At 39.7% G+C, this 19,868-nt stretch overlaps 1 non-coding gene across 1 annotated transcript; it reads left to right on the forward strand.

Annotated features, from left to right (window-relative positions):
• The first annotated feature begins 8,551 nt into the window (after positions 1-8,551).
• On the forward strand, positions 8,552-8,658 carry LOC141620185 (small nucleolar RNA R71). Its single transcript, XR_012531905.1, has one exon. It is a non-coding gene; the product is annotated as a small nucleolar RNA R71 (small nucleolar RNA).
• Positions 8,659-19,868: the final 11,210 nt, after the last annotated feature.

A 19,868-nucleotide genomic window follows, 5' to 3' on the forward strand; every position in this document is an offset into this window, starting at 1 on the left:
CATTAAACCTAATCTTGTCTTCTCTTTATATAGAGAAGATATTTTTATTAACCTAAAAATACTTAAGATACTAGATAAGTTTACACGAAACAAAATCCGCGCTCAGATAGAAATCCACACGATCGAGTAACTTCAATCACCTCGATCAAGCAAATCTCCAGCCAAAACTCTCGATCGAACAGAAGACATGTTCGATCGAGTAACCTCCAAAAGCCACCTTTCGATTGAGTTCAGCAGGGACTCGATCGAGTACCCTGGACCACCATACTCACTCGATCGAACAGAAAGACCCTTCGATCGAGTACCAACCACTGAATCAGCTCGTTTTCTTCATTGGTTAGCTTCCGAGACTCCTTCACGCTTCCCCAGGCATGATAATTCTGCTTCAAAACTTCCATTTCCATAAATGCATGCTAAGGGGACTGAAAAAGGTACGATTTCACTACTTTCTGGTCTGTTCCAGCAATTAAGGCAAACCAAACCAAAGTAGCCTATTCGGGGCATTTTGCAATATAAAACTACAAGAATTACATAGAAATGCGTGCATAAGAGGCCAAAAAGGACTATATAAAATGCACGTATCAAATCTCCCCAAACCAAACCTTTACTCGTCCTCGAGTAAACTAAATGGAAACTAATGGAACAGAAAAGAAAACTCAGAGCTAGCTACAAGTTGTCCACTTAAGCCAATTTAATGCAAACGAAACTGACACTTATAGCCAAAATAGTCAAGTGAAAATGAGTTGTATGATGTTTATAAATAAGCTGAACTGTCGACCTTGCAAGACCTTCAAAAATGGATTCTCACGGGTCACTCTTCTCTCATGAAGCAAAGGGTAAGCAAATGAATGTAAGAGAAAAGAAATATAGTCACTCACCTAGACTACGACCAACATAGACATGCATGCAACCAATATGATAGACAATTCTAACTACCATACATACACTATAACCAAACAAGGTCCATCACAGCCGAGGGCTTACAAAACATATGGGAAAGTGAGGCGATGGGAAAAGAAAAGACAAAACAATTATGGGATTGTGAGGTAATAGTCGAGCTAGCTACCTAACGAAACCATACTAAACCATCTCCGATTCTTAACCATCTCAAAATTAAGCACAAGTGCCTCTTATTTCGGCACAAAACTCACTAAACAAACCAAATACTCCTCAAAGATATAAATAAAGCATATGAGTGAAACCGTCTCGACAATCAAACATTTTCTTCATTCTTTTTCCTTTCTTTTTTCACAGTTTTTTTTTCTTTTCTTATTCACGTTTTTTTTCTCTTTTTTTTTTTCTTTTTCAATTCTTTTTTCAACACATCCTCCTTTTTCTCCTTTCTACCAACTCCAAAACAACACAAAACGAGCCAAACTCGGAACAATGAACTATATACCGCAAAACACACTAAACTAGCTTGACAGGCAGGCTAAATTGGGATGTAATTAAGTGTCAAAAAGGCTAATTTGGCTAATGTGGAGCTAAATGGGTAAAAATGAAAGAAAGGAAAATTGTAAGCATCTCACTGCATGTGACCCCAACCACAAACCCGAATGTATGTAGGCAAAAAGCATTTGAATTTCATACACGTACAAATTAGTGAACATGTTATGTAAGGAGTATACTACTCTCAATTCCTACATGAACTGGTCATAAATAACACCAGTTATACGGCTCTAATTCTTAGAAATTATAAGTAGTTTGCCAAATTTATCAGGTCAAGTCTATTTGATCAGCTGTATTTTTAACATTAACTCGTGGAGTATGCAAATGACAAATCTAATAAAATGAGAATTTGTTGCAAGGCTTAAGTGAAATGACAAATTATAGTGCAATATCATCATTGAAATCTACCGTTCCGACTCGACCTGAGTGCAAAAATAAACGTGAAACATTGTTTTATATTTGGAAATTTTTTTGATTTTTTTGAATTTTTCATTATTTTGTGAAATTAAAATACAATGCAAACAAAAATGCAATAAACGTGAATGCAAAACAAATGTAAATGCAGACTCAAAGGATGCAATACCCTCCCCAAACCAAAATGGACAACGTCCTCGTTGTCCTCCAACATACACCAGCAATATAAATGGGGAACGGGAAAATTACAGCTAATAAAGAACTGAAATAAATGAAATAAAAGGAGATGAAAAAGAAATAAAAGCAGAACACTCATAATATATACGAACTTCCCCAAACCAGCCAGAAAACTAGGGAAGTGAGTAGACCAGTAGCTACTCGTCAGCCTCCTCCTCCTCGTCAACCACCGTGTAGTTGGGGTCACTCTCCTCCTCTCCTCTCCTCCTCTGGCGACCTCTAGCAGCAAGGTCAGCTCTGGCCCTCTCCTCTCTCTCAGCTGTGTCCTCTTCGCTCTCCAGCTGTGGGTACCCCTTCGCCGGGTACCGGTAGAAAGAAGGGTCTGGCCAGCCATCTGGAACAGGGCACCCTCTCCTCATGTGGTACTCATATAGAGGGAACAAGGCAAATGCCTGATCTCGCTTTATACGAGCTACTATACTGCAGATCTCTAAAAGAAGAGCGTCACGACGCCCTTGGTCCATGACCTCGGGCGCCTCAAAAGGTGGAGGAGCAACAAAATTAGCCGGAAAAATTGACTGAGGGACAGAGGGTGTAGGTGTAGAGGTCGGGATAGGCATGGGCGTGGACGTAGGTGTCTGCCTAATCTGTGTCTATGTGGACCCCTCACCGGTCTCCCTGACAGTAGTGTCACGTCTCTTCCGCTTCTTAGAAGTGGGAGGAGCAAGTGTAAGGTGGTAAGAAGGTGGAGGTGGTGGTACCCTACCCGACACAGTAGTCAAGGGTAAAAGACGAGGTAAGTCAGGTGAAGGTAAGGTCATGGACGTGGAACCACAAATCTTCCACGTCAGTTGGTCCTTTGCTAACCAAAACATGGCCTAAATATCTATAGCATTGTCCTTATCTACATGTGTAAGGCAACGGGGAAAGTCAGTGAAAAGGCTATGGGCAATGTGGGTCGCCAACCCGCCACAAGAAATCGGACCCTTCACCTCCTGCCCGACAACGTTAAAATGTTGAGCTGTCAAGTAAGAAATGTTAAGAACAAAAGGGTCACCGCAGTCAATGTTCAAGTAACCCGCTAAAATCGACAGCTCAATGTTTTTAACGTTGTTAGGCTCATGGCGTCCGCAGATCGTCTCTCCTAGGAGACGTAAGAAGTAACGGGCTGGGGGAAGGTGGACGTGAGCAACACGTCTCTGATCTAAGGGAGTCTGTGCAAGAGTGGGCCAAATTAAAGCTAGGAGCTTCCTAGGAGGCTCATGAGGACCGTCACTAGTCAAACCAAACCGCCTCCCAAACTCAGCTAAGGTCCAGGTGAAGGTCGAGTTAAACAGTCTAAATGAGATACAAGTGCTCCCTGGGTCAGTGTTATAAGCAACGGGTGAAAAGGTGAAAGAGCTAAAAAATTCTAAGGTCACTTGTTCATACGTTAGCTCTCTCATAGTGTCAAACCCGACATCCCAGTCCCGTTTAGTAACTCACCCACGAGTTCAAAAATCCCCAACTTTTCTAAGGAAGAACGACACAAAAACCGGGTAGAAGTAACGTCACAGTCCATCAAATGCATAAAACGAGTACGATGAAGCGGGTTAATGAAGCGTACCTATGAAAACTCAGGTAGAGAGTCCAGTGAAGTGTCAGCAGCGTACCTAGTAGCGGTACGTACGTTGGCAGCTCTAAAACCCGCTCCCCTCCCCCTCGTGAACCTGAAGCAGAAGCTGCAGCAAGGGCAGCTGAGGCGAGTCCAGGAGCATGAACAGAAACTGGTCTTTGTACAGCAAGGGCAGAGGACGTGACAGAAGCGGTTGGTGTCGACACAGAAGGGGTCAACACCGGGGTAAGGACAACAGCAGTGGTAACAGTAGTAGGGATGGTGGTAACAGTAACAGTAGAAGTGACAGTGGTGGTGACGGGTGCGGCAGTGGTAGTGACAGTGGTGGTAGCATGGACCACCGTCTCAGAAACAGACGGAACAGTAGCACTAGTAGAAGCAGAAACTGTACTACTATCCATCCTAACTGGTGTGAGGTATAAACTCGTCGTCAAAAATTACCTAACCAAAACCATATTTATAACTTCACAAACTACTCTTAGCAAAGAGGCAAGTAAAGGTCGGATCCCAAGGGACGGGTGTTGATGTAGGATTTTCAATTGCAATTGGTTGTGTCTAAGGGTGTCACAATTTGTGTTGAGATAAGAGATCAACTATACTAATCAACAAGGTAAAAGCAAGTTAATAAAAACAAGCAAGATGATTAAAATGAAATGTAAACAATTGATTAAAAGCACTAGGGTGTCATGGGTTCATAGGGGATTCATTGGAGTTGATCATACAAACATGTTCTCTACTAGATGCAAGCACTTATTATTGTGATGGGATCGATTTGTTGTATAAGCTTACAATCGCTAAGAAGGTTTGGGTCTCGGACCCGAATCGATTAGATTGTACAACAATTACAAGTCGACTTAGTCCTTCCTATCCAACTATATGCATGATCTAATGAGACTCGAGTTGGTGTATAAGCTTACAAGTCTCATTGAAAAGATAAGTGATGGGTAAAAAATGCAAGGATTCATAGGCTCGCATTTCATCAAACATAAGATGTGCATAAGTTGAAATCACAACAAGCAAGCAAATTAATTATGAAAACATATTAGATTAAGCATGAATCAATCCCCATGTTGGTTTCCCCTAATTCCCCATTAACCCTAGTTAAGGAAACTACTCACTCATTATCAAGTTTAACATGCTAACAAGGTTGTCAATCATACTAGCAAGGAAAAACATGATGAATAAATGAAAGTGATTAACAATAATTAAACAAGGTTAAGAGAGAATTATACCTATGAAGATGATTCCAAATAATAAAGCAAAGAATAATAGAAGTACTTGATGATTGATGGAAGGTTGTCAATCCTCCAAATAAACCCAAATAATCTTCTAATTACCCAAAATAAATGAAGAACAATAGAGAAATTAAGGAAACATTAAGTTTTAAAATTTGTATTAAGACTAGATTAAGAGTTGATTACAAGATTAAGGAATGATTAAGAAAGTATTAAGAGAGTATTAAGACAGCATGTTAATCCAAGTAGTACAATGGGGTATTTATACTAAAGATTAGGTACATGGATTAGGGTTACTAAGGGCTTAAATGACTATTAAGTCTTTAAGAAAAGTTGAGGAAGTGCTCCTCTCGAAGGAAATGAGCATCTCCGTTTTGCTAGCCTCGCCATGATCCGTACGTCTTGGAAACTGGCTCGGGATCTCTGGGCTGTGATCCGATCGGACTGTCTGTGAGACGCTCAGATTTTCTTGCTTCAGGACGAGCGTCTTAGGCACGCGACGCTCGGATGGTGGTGAAGGGAGACGCCCGGATCGTCTGTGATCCGCTCGGATCCCACGGCAGACAGATTTTCTTCTTTTCTTCCTTCATAATCCGCGAGGATCATTCCGAGGATGCAAGGATCCTTTCGTCATTGCCCATTTCACTTTATTATTGACACAGGCCTTCTAGTATCGTCTTCTCTTTGATGCTTGGCCATTAGATGCAATCAATTTAGCTCCATTTCACCATGTAAATGCAAGGTTAGCACTCCTTTCCTACCAAGGAAACAAAACCTCAAAGAATATGAAAAATGGGAAACTAAAGATAGTAAATGACCCAATTATGCACTAAAAAGCATAGGAATGAGGCTAATTTGGGGACTAAATGTGATCAAATATGAGTCACATAAAACATCCCCAAACCGAACCTTTGATCGTCCTGAGTAAAGAGGTGACAAAAACTAGGACCTTTATTTAAACTAACCTACTAATATAGCCGATGTGAGACAGTTAGCGGGTCTCACTCCGCCCCTTCAACTCACAACAAGACAACCATGAGGTAGGATGCCTTCTTGCAAGGCAAGGTGGGGCTTGCCAAAATGGCGACACATTCAAGTATTAAAGCACACAAAACAAGTAATGGATTCATCTACAAAAATGAATAGCCACTTTCCTCATCTAAGTGGCGGAAATTATCTAAAAGGGAAGCAATCTAAGGGTACACATTCCATCACAGATATGGTTTCTTCAAACTACGAAGCCTAGGCATTTGCTATCCCCACACTAGTCAAAACAATACACATTAAGAAACATTTAAGTCCCTCCCTCACTTTCTCTCAAAATTATAATCTTGATCAAAGTGTACAAATGTAAATACAAAATTGACAAAAATTGCAATACAAGAATAAAATGCAAGTTAAGGGGTTAGAATATTTACAAATGGTGGTTTAGAAAGGACTCCACTAAACTCTCATTCATGTATGAGATGTCAAGGGGGCATAGCCACGGTGTTGTTGATGTTGCTCAACACCTTGAAGAAGTAGTCGAAGGCTTGTTCGTTGTTATGATAAAGATCTTCAATAGACCTTTGCATATGTTGATATTCATTGTGGTGACTTGATTTAACATGATCACCAAAGCCTTGGTCTTGGGGTCATATCATTACCAATATAATGACTAACCCTTCAAACTCATCATCCCATAGACCGCATACTTCACCTACTTGTTCCCCCAACAATATCATGAGTTGATGAGAACAACTCTTCTTACTTCTTGTCATGGCCAATGAGGCCTTCTTCATTTCTTGTCATGAGTGGTGGTGAGCTATTCAAGCTCTCATTCTTGTTGAAACTTTCTTGCTCTTTGGATGGAGCATCTTGAGACTTATCCACTTTCTTCTTCCATATGGGTGGTGATTCTTTACCCATAGCTTGTTCTTTGCATTGAGATGCCAACTTCTTCTTGTCACTTTCTCGGCTATAATGATCAACCATAAAACATGGCTCATGTAGTCGGGGAGCTGTCATTGTCTTGTCAAGATTAAAAGTGATTGTCTCATCCCCTACTTCAAGTGTGAGCTCTATATGTTTCATATCAATCACCGCTCCTACGGTGTGCAAGAAAGGTTTTCCTAAAATGATAGGAATATTGGAATCCTCCTCTATGTCTACAATAACAAAGTCTACTGGGATAAAGAATTTGTCAATTCTCACGGGCACATCTTCCCATACCCCTAAAGGTATCTTTGTCGATCGATCCGCCATTTGAAGCGTGATATTGGTGCACTTGAATTCTCCCATTCCTAACCTCTTGCATACCGAGTATGGCATGACACTTACACTGCTCCAAGGTCACATAAAGCTTTGTTGATTGCAGTGTTGCCAATGGTGCATGGAATAGAGAAACTTCCCGGATCTTTGAGCTTTGGAGGTGAACTTCCTTGAAGAATAGAACTACTCACTTTAGTGAAAGCAATAGTCTCTAGCTTTCGGATGGATTTCTTCTTGGTAAGAATGTCATTCATGTACTTTGCATAGGCCGGAACAGGATTGATCAATTCCGTGAATGGGATTGAGATTTCTAAGTTCTTCACAATTTCCATGAACTTTCCAAGTTGTTCATCAAACTTAGGCTTAGCTTGACGACTCGGGAATGGAAGTCTAATCACAATAGGCTTTTTTTCTTTAGCCTTCTCTTCATTCTCCTTCTTTGAAACTTCTTGAATGGGTTCTTTTTCCTTAGAGTTCTCCACAACTCTTTCCTTGTCACTAGCCTCCACAATGTCTTCCTCAATTTGATTCTTTGGCCCTTCATACGTTGTACCACTCCTCAAATGGATGGCACTCACCGACACATGTCTAGGGGGATTACTTTGAGGTGGTAATTGCCCCTTTTGTCTTTGAGAGATAGAAGATGCTAATTGAGACATTTGGGTTTCCAACATTTTGGTGTGGGCTAGTATGTTGTTGATGGTGATGTCTTTTGCTCGGCTATATTTTTGCATTTTAAAGAATTGGTTCTTTTGTATTTGGAGAACCGCTTTTTGAACACCAAAGCCTTAGTCATTGGATTGATTGTATGGAGGTTGGTTTTGATAACGTTGGCTTTGGTTGTAAAAGGGTCTTTGAGCTTGATTTCTCATTGGAGGTGGGGTGTATGTTGGTTGAGAGTTTTGAACATTTTGACTTTTGTATGAAAGTTTTGGATGGAATTTGATGTTCTCATTGTAATAGTTGGAATAAGGGGTGCCACTTTTGTATGCTTGGAAAGCATTCACTTGTTCCCCTACATTCACTTTGGTCATGTCCCAAAGTTCCACAACTCTCACATACTCCACTTGGAATTGATGATGATGCCACCATAGCATTAACATGTTGCTTGGGTGATTTGGAGGCCTCTTCAAGTTTAGCCATGGCCTTCTCAAACTTCAAATTAATGGTGTCAATATGAGCACTAAGTTGAGCACGCAATTGAGTAATGGAATCCACCTCATGCTTTCTTCCTCTAGTAGCCTTTCGATGTCTACTATATTGTGAGTTATGGACCGCCATTTCCTCAATTTTGTTTTATGTTTGATTGTCATCAACTTCGGTAAACATACCATTGGATCCCATATTGAGAATGTTTCGGGAGTCTTCATATAGACCATTCCAAAATTGTTGTACAAGGAACCACTCGCTAAGTCCATGGTGTGGATAGGATCGACAAGTGTCCTTGAATCTCTCCCATGCTTCATACAAAGATTCCTCATCCCTTTGTTTAAACCCGGTGATTTGGGCTCTCAACATGTTAGTCTTTTCCGGAGGATAGAATTTCTTGTAGAAAGCAAGTGCCAATTTCTTCCATGAATTAATACCAAGAGTAGCCTTGTCTAGGCTCTTCAACCATTGTTTCGCGGTACCAATCAAAGAAAAAGGAAATAAGACCCATCGGATTTGGTCTTGAGTAACTCCGGTTTGATAAATGGCATCACAATAGTCACAAAAAGTCTCCATATGAGAATGAGGGTCTTCACTAGGCATCCCCCTAAATTGACTTCTCTCAACTAATTGTATAAATGCGGATTTGGCAATGAAATTACCGGTTAAATGTTGTGGTGTAGGAGTACCATTTGGTAGGTTCTCCTTGGTTGGTACGGAATGTGATGAAAATTTAGGCATTGTGGGTTGATTTTGTGGTGGGTTTTATATTGGGTTATCCTCTTCTTCTCTTGCAAAAGGGTTGATAAACTCAATGTTATTGGGTTGAATGTCCCCTCTCCAATACCTCTCAAAGTATTTCTAGCAAGTCTTCTATTGTTGGTCAAAGTTCTTTCAATATCAAGATCAATAGGTAACATGTTACCTTGTGATCTCCTAGACATGCAAAATATCAAACAACTTGAAAACAATTAGAATAACCTTGAGGAGATTGACTTCCCCAAGGTAAAGAAAGACACAACTAAAAACAATTAAAAAAATCAAATCAAGTTAAAACCGTCCCCGGCAACGGCGCCATTTTTTGGTGTGAGGTATAAACTCGTCGTTAAAAGTTACCTAACCAAAACAATATTCATAACTTCACAAACTACTCTTAGCAAAGAGGCAAGTAAAGGTCAGATCCCATGGGACGGGTATTGATGTAGGATTTTCAATTGCAATTGGTTGTGTCTAAGGGTGTCACAATTTGGGTTGAGATAAGAGATCAACTAACTAATCAACAAGGTAAAAGCAAGGTATTAAAAACAAGCAAGATGATTAAAATAAAATGTAAACAATTGATTAAAATCACTAGGGTGTCATGGGTTCATAGGGGATTCATGGGAGTTGATCGTACAAACATGTTGTCTACTAGATGCAAACACTTATTGTTGTGATGGGATCGAGTTGGTGTATAAGCTTACAATACCTAAGAAGGTTTGGGTCCCGGAGTCGAATCGATTAGATTGTACAACACCTACAAGTCGACTTAGTCCTTTCTATCCAACTATATGCATGGTCTAATGAGACTCGAGTTGGTGTATAAGCTTACAAGTCTCATTGAAAAGATAAGTGATGGGTAAAAAATGCAAGGATTAATAGGCTCGCATTTCATCAAACATAACATGTGCATAAGTTGAAATCACAACAAGGAAACAAATTAATTATGAAAACAAATTAGATTAAGCATGAATCAATCCCCATTTTGGTTTCCCCTAATTCCCCATTAACCCTAGTTAAGGAAACTACTCACTCATTATAAAGTTTAACATGCTAACAAGGTTGTCAATCATACTAGCAAGGGAAAACATGATGAATAAATGAAAGTGATTAACAATAATTAAACAAGATTAAGAGAGAATTATACCTATGAAGATGATTCCAAATAATAAAGCAAAGAATAATAGAAGTACTTGATGATTGATGGAAGGTTGTCAATCCTCCAAATAAACCCAAATAATCTTCTAATTATCCAAAATAAATGAAGAACAATAGAGAAATTAAGGAAAGATTAAGTGTTGAGATTTGTATTAAGACAAGATTAAGAGTTGATTACAAGATTATGGAATGATTAAGAAAGTATTAAGAGATTATTAAGATAAGATGTTAATCCAAGTAGTACAATGGGGTATTTATACTAAAGATTAGGTACAAGGATTAGGATTACTAAGGGCTTAAATGACTATTAAGTCCTTATGAAAAGTTGAGGAAGTGCTCCTCTCGAAGGAAATGAGCATCTCCGTTTTGCTAGCCTCGCCATGATCCGTGCGCCTTGGAAACTGGCTCGGGATCTCTGGGCTGTGATCCGAGCGGATTGTCTGTGAGACGCTCAGATCTTCTTGCTTCAGAACGAGTGTCTTAGGCACGGGACGCTCGGATGGTGGTGAAGGGAGACGCATGGATCGTCTGTGATCCGCTCGGATCCCACGGCAGACAGCTTTTCTTCTTTTCTTCCTTCATAATCCGCGAGGATCATTCCGGGTGATACCCGTCGTTGTGAGTACCAAAAATAAGATTTATAATTTCCTATTAAGACTAACCTAGGCTAGTGGTAACAGGGTCGAACCACAAGGAGGCAGACGTAATTTCTATCTGTCAAATAAAAGTCTAAGGTAACGATTATGGGGGTTGAATTGGGTTGGTCCATAGCTAAGAGTAAATAAAGACAATAAACTAAAAAGACGGATTAAACAGATAAAGAAGGGGTACTAGCATGGTCGGTTCGTTATAGCTTTGGCAGCGGCATACTAAGTCGGTCTGAATCAAACACATGTGAGGCGGGAAAACAAGAGGTCCTCTCGGTCCACTCTTAACAGATAGCATCTTTCGATCTCGCTATAAGTCCCTAATATCACTAATACTGACTCTCATCCTGAAAAGTGACTAACGGTCTAAACTATACCTATCTTTCGATCTCAGCACAGTTTAGTCATTTTAATTGGTGGTCTAACAACTGTCCCTATCTTTCGATCTAATGGGTCAGTTATAAATTAAGCATCTAACTGGTCGCATGCATTCGATTCGTTAAATACAACATTAAAAACAATTAAAACGAAAGGTAACCTCACGTGGTCAGTCGATCGACCAGGTATGGCGGTCAATCGACTGACACGCGAATTCAGTCCAAAACAATACTACGCCGCCTACGCCATAATTCGCCTACATCCTAGCACAAATAATCTAGCTACTCATGCTGAAGGTGATAACAACAATAAAACTAGGGCATAAAAGTACTGAATTCATAATTAAAGCGGTAAGACAAACAATTAACATGCAATGATAAAACGGTTTCGGGAATCTAACTAGCAATTCTATACTAACAATGAAATAAAACGAATTGAAATAGGGCAGGAAGAATACCGAGAATTGCAGAGGAACGATTGAGAATAAGAACGAAAATTCCAATGCTAAACAATATTCCAAACCCTAATTATAAAACTAAAGAATTGTATGTAAAACTTAATGTAAAAACTTGATAAAAACTGAATGATTATTCTGATGTTCTAGGTTACGTTATATAGCAAACATACGTAACACTTATTATCAAAACCTAAACATAATGGGCTTGCGCTTCCTCGGTCTTTTAATTCTCGTCTGGGATAGAAGATTGGTCGATCGACTAAGCATGGCGGTCGATCGACTGATCTTCAGTATACAGTAGCTTCTGGAACCCGCAGGTTGGTCGATCGACTGAAGGTAGTGGTCGATCGACTGCTTGCGCTGCTACTTGACTTCTATAATCTCGTGGATTTGTCTTTTGGGCCTTGAACTGCGCACCAAGCTCGTTCCTTAAGCGAATACTTCACGCCAAATGCAATGCAGGATACTCGGGGACGGATTTAGCTCGATTTCCGCTGGATTCTTCACATTTCTGCAATAATGTACAAAAATACGGAAGTAGACGGAAATAGGGAGAAATGTAGCATAAACTACATGAATGAGCTCTGAAATGCGTGTAAAATGGGATGTAAAACATCATATAAAAGACACGCATCACCGGGGATGCAAGGATCCTTTCATCATTGCCAATTTCACTTTATTATCTACATAGGCCTTCTAGTATCGTCTTCTCTTTGATGCTTGGTCATTAGATGCGATCAATTTAGCTCCATTTCGCCGTGTAAATGCAAGGTTAGAACTCCTTTCCTACCAAGGAAACAAAACCTCAAAGAATATGCAAAATGGGAAACAAAAGATAGTAAATGACCCAATTATGTACTATAAAGCATAGGAACGAGGCTAATTCGGGGACTAAATATGCTCAAATATGTGTCACATCACTAAAAATTACGAGATAAGTTCTATAATCAAAAGGCAAGCAATTAACACAATCGATTTTTCCTCCAATTCGAAATCCCGAAACCCTAATGTCGAAAAGCAAGCACAAAAATGGAACTAAACAATAAAGATTAGGGGAAAGAACTTACTTGTGACGATTACCCAACAAAAATTGCAATTAAAATCAACAAATAAACACCAATTAATCGAATAAAATTCAATTTATCGAACCCTAATCCCTCAGAAAATCCGCAAATTAGACGAAATTTCAAGGGGCAAATAAGGGAGATTGACTTAATTGATTACAAGGAATGAATTTGAGTAATTAATTTGGTAAAAAGGGGAAGAAAAATGGTAATTTGAGGTTGGGGATTGGGGTTTATCGCGCAAAGGGAGAAGAAGAAAGATTGAATAATGAAATAGAATAGGGAAAAGGAATACTCCCTCATTCTATAATCAGCGGTTGTTACTCGATCGAGTGATATGCAACCACTCAATCGAGAGCTTTCCTCGACATTCTGCTCGATCGAGAGCTTTGTAAGTGCTCGATCGAATTCTCCCTTCTTTTCCTTGAATTTTACTCGATCGAGAACATTGGGTTGTTCGATCAAGGACTTTAGCTTCTCAATTCTACTCGATTGAGTACAGGACAACTCGATCGAGAACCCCTCAAATATGACATTTCAATCGAGTACAGCGATTCACTCGATCGAGGGTTTTTTTATGGACAATTTGCTCGATCGAACACAAAAAAGGTTTGATCGAGGGCTTTTCCTTTGGCACGCATCCCAATGGTCAGATAGCTTCCCCAAACCTGCATAAAAACACATAAAATACTTCCCGAAAATATCAAATTCACAGCAGCAGTCTATATTAGGTCTTACGCTATTTAGAACTAACTAAACTAAGCTATTGTCTACAAGCAATTAAAGTGTCTAACGAAATCCAAATTACAAATAATTTTACAATGGGACAGCTGCCCGTTTCATCTTCCAAAATACTTCAATAGCCCAAAAGAGGGCTTCTGACTGGAGGAGGTCCCTTCAGCATCACGCACCGTCCTTTTTGATCTCCATGAACTTGAACTAATTGAAGAAGAGTAATCCGCGTCCACATACGCTTTCACCTTCTTCTTTCCCTTATCCTTCTTTTCCCGTTCATGGTCTTTATATTTGGCATATTCTCCATTAGTGAGCATAAATTTCACTGTACCTTTATCACCGGGATCTCCAATGTCCATTCCGCTTATACCTGTAACAATAGAAACGATAGAATGGTCCTCCGTATTGCTCTCAGTCTGAGGCGGAGGTGTTAAAATCGCAATGCATGATTCAATATTATCTATTGGAGGATCCGTGTCAGGGTCATTAGAGGGTAGTGCATTGCATGGTTAGACTTGCATAGGAGCCCTGCGAATGCTGGACTGATAAAAAGTCAACTCTTCAACGCCAACCTGAAAGGTTAGAGTCTTCCCCCCAACATCAATTACTGAGCGAGCGATAAATAGAAATGGTCGTCCTAAAATAATAGAAGTGTAAGAGTCTTCGGGGATTCCAAGACTACAAAATCAACGGGAATAAAAAACTTCCCGATCCTAACAGGTATGTCCTCTAAGATACCTAAGGGTCGTGATAAAGTACGGTCGGCCATCTACACGATCATATTAGTACAATGAAATTTGGTCAAACCAAGTCTTTTAGCGAGAGACAACGGTAAGACACTCACACTAGCTCCCAAATCACATAATGCATTATCGATTAAATGGGTCCCTATATGACATGGAATAGAGAAGCTACCCGGGTCAGATAATTTAGGTGGAATCTTATTTTGAATTAGGGCAGTGCCCGCTTCGGTTAAAGCCACCGTCTCATGATCATTGATATGCCTCTTACATGTTAAAACTTCTTTCATAAATTTCATATAAGAGGGTACCTGGGTTAGAAACTCGGCGAAGGGAACATTAACATGAAGACTTTTTAATATTTCAGCAAAATTACCGAATTGGTGATCAATCTTCTTGTTCTGTAATCGCCGCGGAAATGGGACCGTAATGGGAATAGCTAGTCCTTCGTTCCTTTTTGCCAAAGAATTCTCATAATCAGCTTCATTTGTACTCAATCAAGCATCAGTTCCTTTCGATCGAATAACTTTATCATGAACTTTGCTCGATCGAGCATTCTCAGCTACTCGATCGAAGGCTCCCTTTTCAACAATGCTCGATCGAGCACAATCAACTCCTTAATCGAGAGCTTTATCAACAATTTCCCTCGATCGACCACCAGTCACCAGTCGATCGAGGACTTTCCTTGGGTTCAGCAGATTTTCGTCAAAGGACGACTGTTCATGCGCAACAACTTCAATTTCCAGGTCTGATTTATGACTTTCAGTCGGCATTTTGGGTCCCTTATAAGACAGACCATTCCTCAGATTAATTAAATTTACCGTCTCATGATGTTTCTTATCAGGTTGGGACGGTAAATGAACCGGTTGCCTCGACGCTTGATTGGTAGTGAGTTGAGCTATTTGAGATTCCAGTGACTTGATAGAGGCATCCTTTTGTTGGTCACTTTTTTTCAATTGGATGGTCAATGATTGTATCATCGACTTCAACTTAGCTATATCACTTATGCCACTAGAAGAGGCGCCTTCTTGCGGTGGCGGAAAAGATGGAGGCTTCTGAAAACCTTGTTGAGCTTTGTGAGGTGGTACATAAGGTTGTTGCTGCTGCGGTGGAGGAGATGGATTTAAAACATTTTGACTCATCCATCTCAAGTTAGGATGGACGCATCTTTGGTTATTATAATAGGAGCCCCCTTGCCTATATTGTTGAAAGGCAAAAACCTGCTCCTTCTCAGCTAGACAATCTACAGCAATGTGACCGTCATTACCACCACATCTTTCACATGAGACGGTCTCTTGTCAAGTCAACAAGTGAACCGTCTATTGATCCCCCGTAGCCTGCAACTCAAGTTTATCAAATTTGGCATTTATGGCTTCCAGCTGAGCTACAAGTGCACTGTCAATACTAGAAACCGTCCTAATGTCACCTCTAGGATTCCCATATTCAGCACAATGGGTGGCCATCTCTTCAATGATTCCCCAACCTTTGTCATCATCAATATTCTTCTGGAATTGACTGTTGGCTACAGCATCTAATATAGCACGGTGGTCATCATACAACCCATTATAGAACTGGTTGCACAAAAATCACTGATTAAAACCGTGATGAGGGACGGACCGAACCAGCTTTTTAAACCGACCCCACGCCTCATATAGATTCTCGTCTGGAGTTTGCTTGAAACTCGTAATCTTCCCTCTCAATTGGTTTGTTCTCTGCGGAGAAAAGTACCTTTTATAAAAAGCAAGGGCCAGGGTCTCCCAGTTTGTAATCCCAGCTGCAACTCTATCTAGATCAGTAAGCCACTCTCAGGCTCCATCGATCAGAGAAAAAGGGAAAAGGGCTTCCTTAATCTTATCTTGAGTCACTCCCTTAGTAGCGAGAATGGTAGAACAATAATCTGTAAAGACGTCCATGTGCTTTCGCGGAACTCACCGGCTACTCCACGATACATATTTCTCTCGACCAGATTTGATACATGCATTTTATATAGTCCTTTTTGGCCTCTTATGCACGCATTTCTATGTAATTCTCGTAGTTTTATATTGCAAAATTCCCCGAATAGGCTACTTTGGTTTGGTTTGCCTTAATTGCAGGAACAGACCAGAAAGTAGTGAAATCGTACCTTTTTCAGTCCCCTAAGCATGCATTTATGGAGATGGAAGTTTTGAAGCGGAATTTCTATGCCTCGGGAAGCGTGAAGGAGTCTCGGAAGCTAACCAATGAAGAAAACGAGCTGATTCAGTGGCTGGTATTCGATCGAAGGCCCTTTCTGTTCGATCGAGTGAGTATGGTGGTCCATGGTACTCGATTGAGTCGCTGCTAAACTCGATCGAAAGGTGGCTTTTGGAGGTTACTCGATCGAACATGTCTTCTATTGCAAGGTTGAAACCTTTTGGAATAGACTCAGCTGTAGGCTCAGAATGACTCGCGATATTAGGCATCTTCACAGATTTGGCTGCAGAAATAGAAGTGTCTTCTTCAAAAGACTGGTCTTCTGCAAATATAAAATGTTCAAGATCAGGGTCAAAAGTACTCAAGGCTTCCTTTTGACGATTTTTTTTCAATAAGCTCTGTCTATAGCGAAAAGTCCGCTCTGGTTCAGGATCAGCTGGTACTAATTCTGACCTGTTAGACCTGGGCATAAGCAAAACTAGAGGAAATAAATAAGAACTGTCTCAAGGAATTAAAAATCCCTTGACACCAAGACAGACTCGAAATAAACAAATAAATAGACTAATTGCCTCCCCGGCAACGGCGCCAAATTTTGACACGAGTGTCGCAATCCTATCAAAAATAAACCAACCAGCTCAACTAATGAATATAGTAGAGGTAAGTCGGGTATCGTACTCCACAGGGAGGCTATTATATCTACTTGTCTACTTAGTCCGTCACTGTAACAACTGGGGTGTTTGAATTTGTTTCTAAACTACTAAAAGATTAAGGCAAAGAGAAAAGAGCAATAAAAGCAATAAGAGGAAATAAAGAATGAGATCAAATAAGGAGAGAAATGCTAGGATGTCGGTTCACCATGGTAATTAGCCAATTCAGTCATAAACAGGTTAGACAGTCTAATGTGAGAAGGGTGTAGGAAAGGTCCTCTCGGTCCACTTTCTGCCCTAAAACACAACTAACTTAGCTCCCGCCCTCATTAGTGTAGTCTTACTGTTCATAACAGGCCTGTTCATTCCAAACTCTCGATCGAGGTCTGAATTTAACCAAATTAACTGATTTAGAAGCGTGCACTCAACTAAATGATTACAATTATATTGTTATAAAACAGTTCTCACAATCAAACCATCTATTCTATTTACAGCATCATTTATTCACTACCATGGCTCCCCTAATCCTAACATAAAAGGAATTAGTTACTCATGTTCATAACAAAACTAATAACAAAAATTAATGAATCAACAAGAGACATGATATAAAGGTAATAGGGATGAATTAACATAAACTAAATTATAACAATAACTAAAACAGTAACCAAGGGGCTAGTAATTAAGAATGTAAAAGATGAAATTAATTTAAGTATAAAGAGTAGAGAAAGATTAAAAAGTTTAGAATCCGGCGAATGAACAAAGCAACGTTGCAAAGGGAGAGAAAAGAGTCTGCTCAAAGTAATTAAGTTTTCTGAGTGATTCAAAGATCATTAAACCTAATCCCGTCTTCTCTTTAAATAGAGAAGACATTTTTATTAACCTAAAAATACTTAAAATGCTAGATAAGTTTACATGAAATAAAATCCCGCGCTCAGATAGAAATCCACTCGATCGAGTAACTTCAATCACCTCAATCGAGCAAATCTCTAGCCAAAACTCTCGATCGAACAGAAGACATGTTCGATCGAGTAACTACCAAAAGCCACCTTTCGATCGACTTCAGCATGGACTCGATCGAGTACCATGGACCACCATACTCACTCGATCGAACAGAAAGGGCCTTCGAACGAGTACCAGCCACTGAATCAGCTCGTTTTCTTCATTGGTTAGCTTCTGAGACTCCTTTTACGCTTCCCGAGGCATAACAATTCTGCTTCAAAACTTCTATCTCCATAAATGCATGCTAAGGGGACTGAAAAAGGTACGATTTCACAACTTTATGGTCTCTTCCTGCAATTAAGGCAAACCAAACCAAAGTAGCCTATTCGGGGCATTTTGCAATATAAAACTACGAGAATTACATAGAAATGCATACATGAGGCCAAAAAAGATTATATAAAATGTTCGTATCAGTTGGCATAGGCAGGTATAAGGCACTCCTATATTTAAAATAGTGAGTAAATTAAAAGGGCTAAAGCAAGGATTGAAATAACTCAATAGGGAACACTTCGGGGATATAGAGAATCTTACACATGTCACAGAATTATCCCTTCTGCATTATCAAACTTTGCTTATCTCTGATCGTTTGAACAAAGAATGGAATGACAATGAGAGGGCTTGTGCTCATGAATTAAGGGATTTGATCAAAGCCAGGGATCAATTCATTAGACAAAAAGCTAAATGTGATTGGATGAAGCATAGGGATGAGAATACTGGTTTCCTTCATGCTGCAATAAAGAAGAGAAGAGCTAGAAATAGAATTTATCAAGTCAGGGACATGACAAATAATCTGTGTACTAAACCTGAGGAGATTCAGCAAGCTTTTGAAAATTACTATATTAATTTGTTGGGGACTTCTAAACCTGTGAAGCCCTTGCATAAAGGAGTATTGAAGACAGGAAATTGTTTTAACACATGAGCATTGTAACATCCTTAATGCATCCATCACTGATGAGGAGATAAAGGAGTCTATGTTTGCAATCCCTGGAACAAAAGCTCCCAGACCTGATGGGTACAGTAGCCAGTTTTTCAAGGATAACTGGAATATTGTAGGAGCTGATGTTGTAAGTGCAGTAAAGAGTGTGTTTTAGTCTGGCAAGGTGTTGAAGCAATGCAATAATACCATCCTTTCTTTGATACCAAGGTTGAGCGACCTGAAAATGTGATGCAATTCAGGCCCATTTCTTGTTGCAACACAATTTACAAATGCTTATCAAAGGTGATATGTGTAAGATTGAGTAACATTCTCCCTGATATTATTACCATCTCAGAGTGGTTTTATTAAAGGAAGAGATATTGTGGGTAATATTCTAATATGCCAATTATTTAATCAAGTTATACAAGAGGAAGAGTTGTTCACCAAGAGTAGTGATGAAACTAGATTTTCAAAAAGTTATGACTCAATAGAATGGACCTTTGTGAATGATATGTTAACTGCCACTGGTTTTCCTGAACAAATCATAAAGGTTTTGATGCAGTGTGTGACAATACCCTCTTATTCCATTTCACTAAATGGAGAGACTTTTGGATTCTTTAAGGGGCAAAGGGGGCTAAGGCAAGGTAACTCCTTCTCCCCCTTACTCTTCACTTTGTGTCTAGATTATCTAAGTAGACTGTTAATGGTGGTGCAGCAACAAAAGAGATTTAGATTTCATCCACTATGTAAGAGGATTAATCTTTCTCATTTATGTTTTTCTGATGATCTCATAATGTTTTGAAAAGGAGAGAAAGCGTCTATTGACCTGATGCTGAACTCCTTTGAATATTTCTCTAGAGCATCAGGTTTGGTGAATAATAGAGGTAAATCTAATGGAACTGATGAT

The sequence above is a fragment of the Silene latifolia genome, chromosome 1 (genome assembly GCF_048544455.1).
Source record: "Silene latifolia isolate original U9 population chromosome 1, ASM4854445v1, whole genome shotgun sequence".
Classification (NCBI taxonomy): domain Eukaryota; kingdom Viridiplantae; phylum Streptophyta; class Magnoliopsida; order Caryophyllales; family Caryophyllaceae; genus Silene; species Silene latifolia.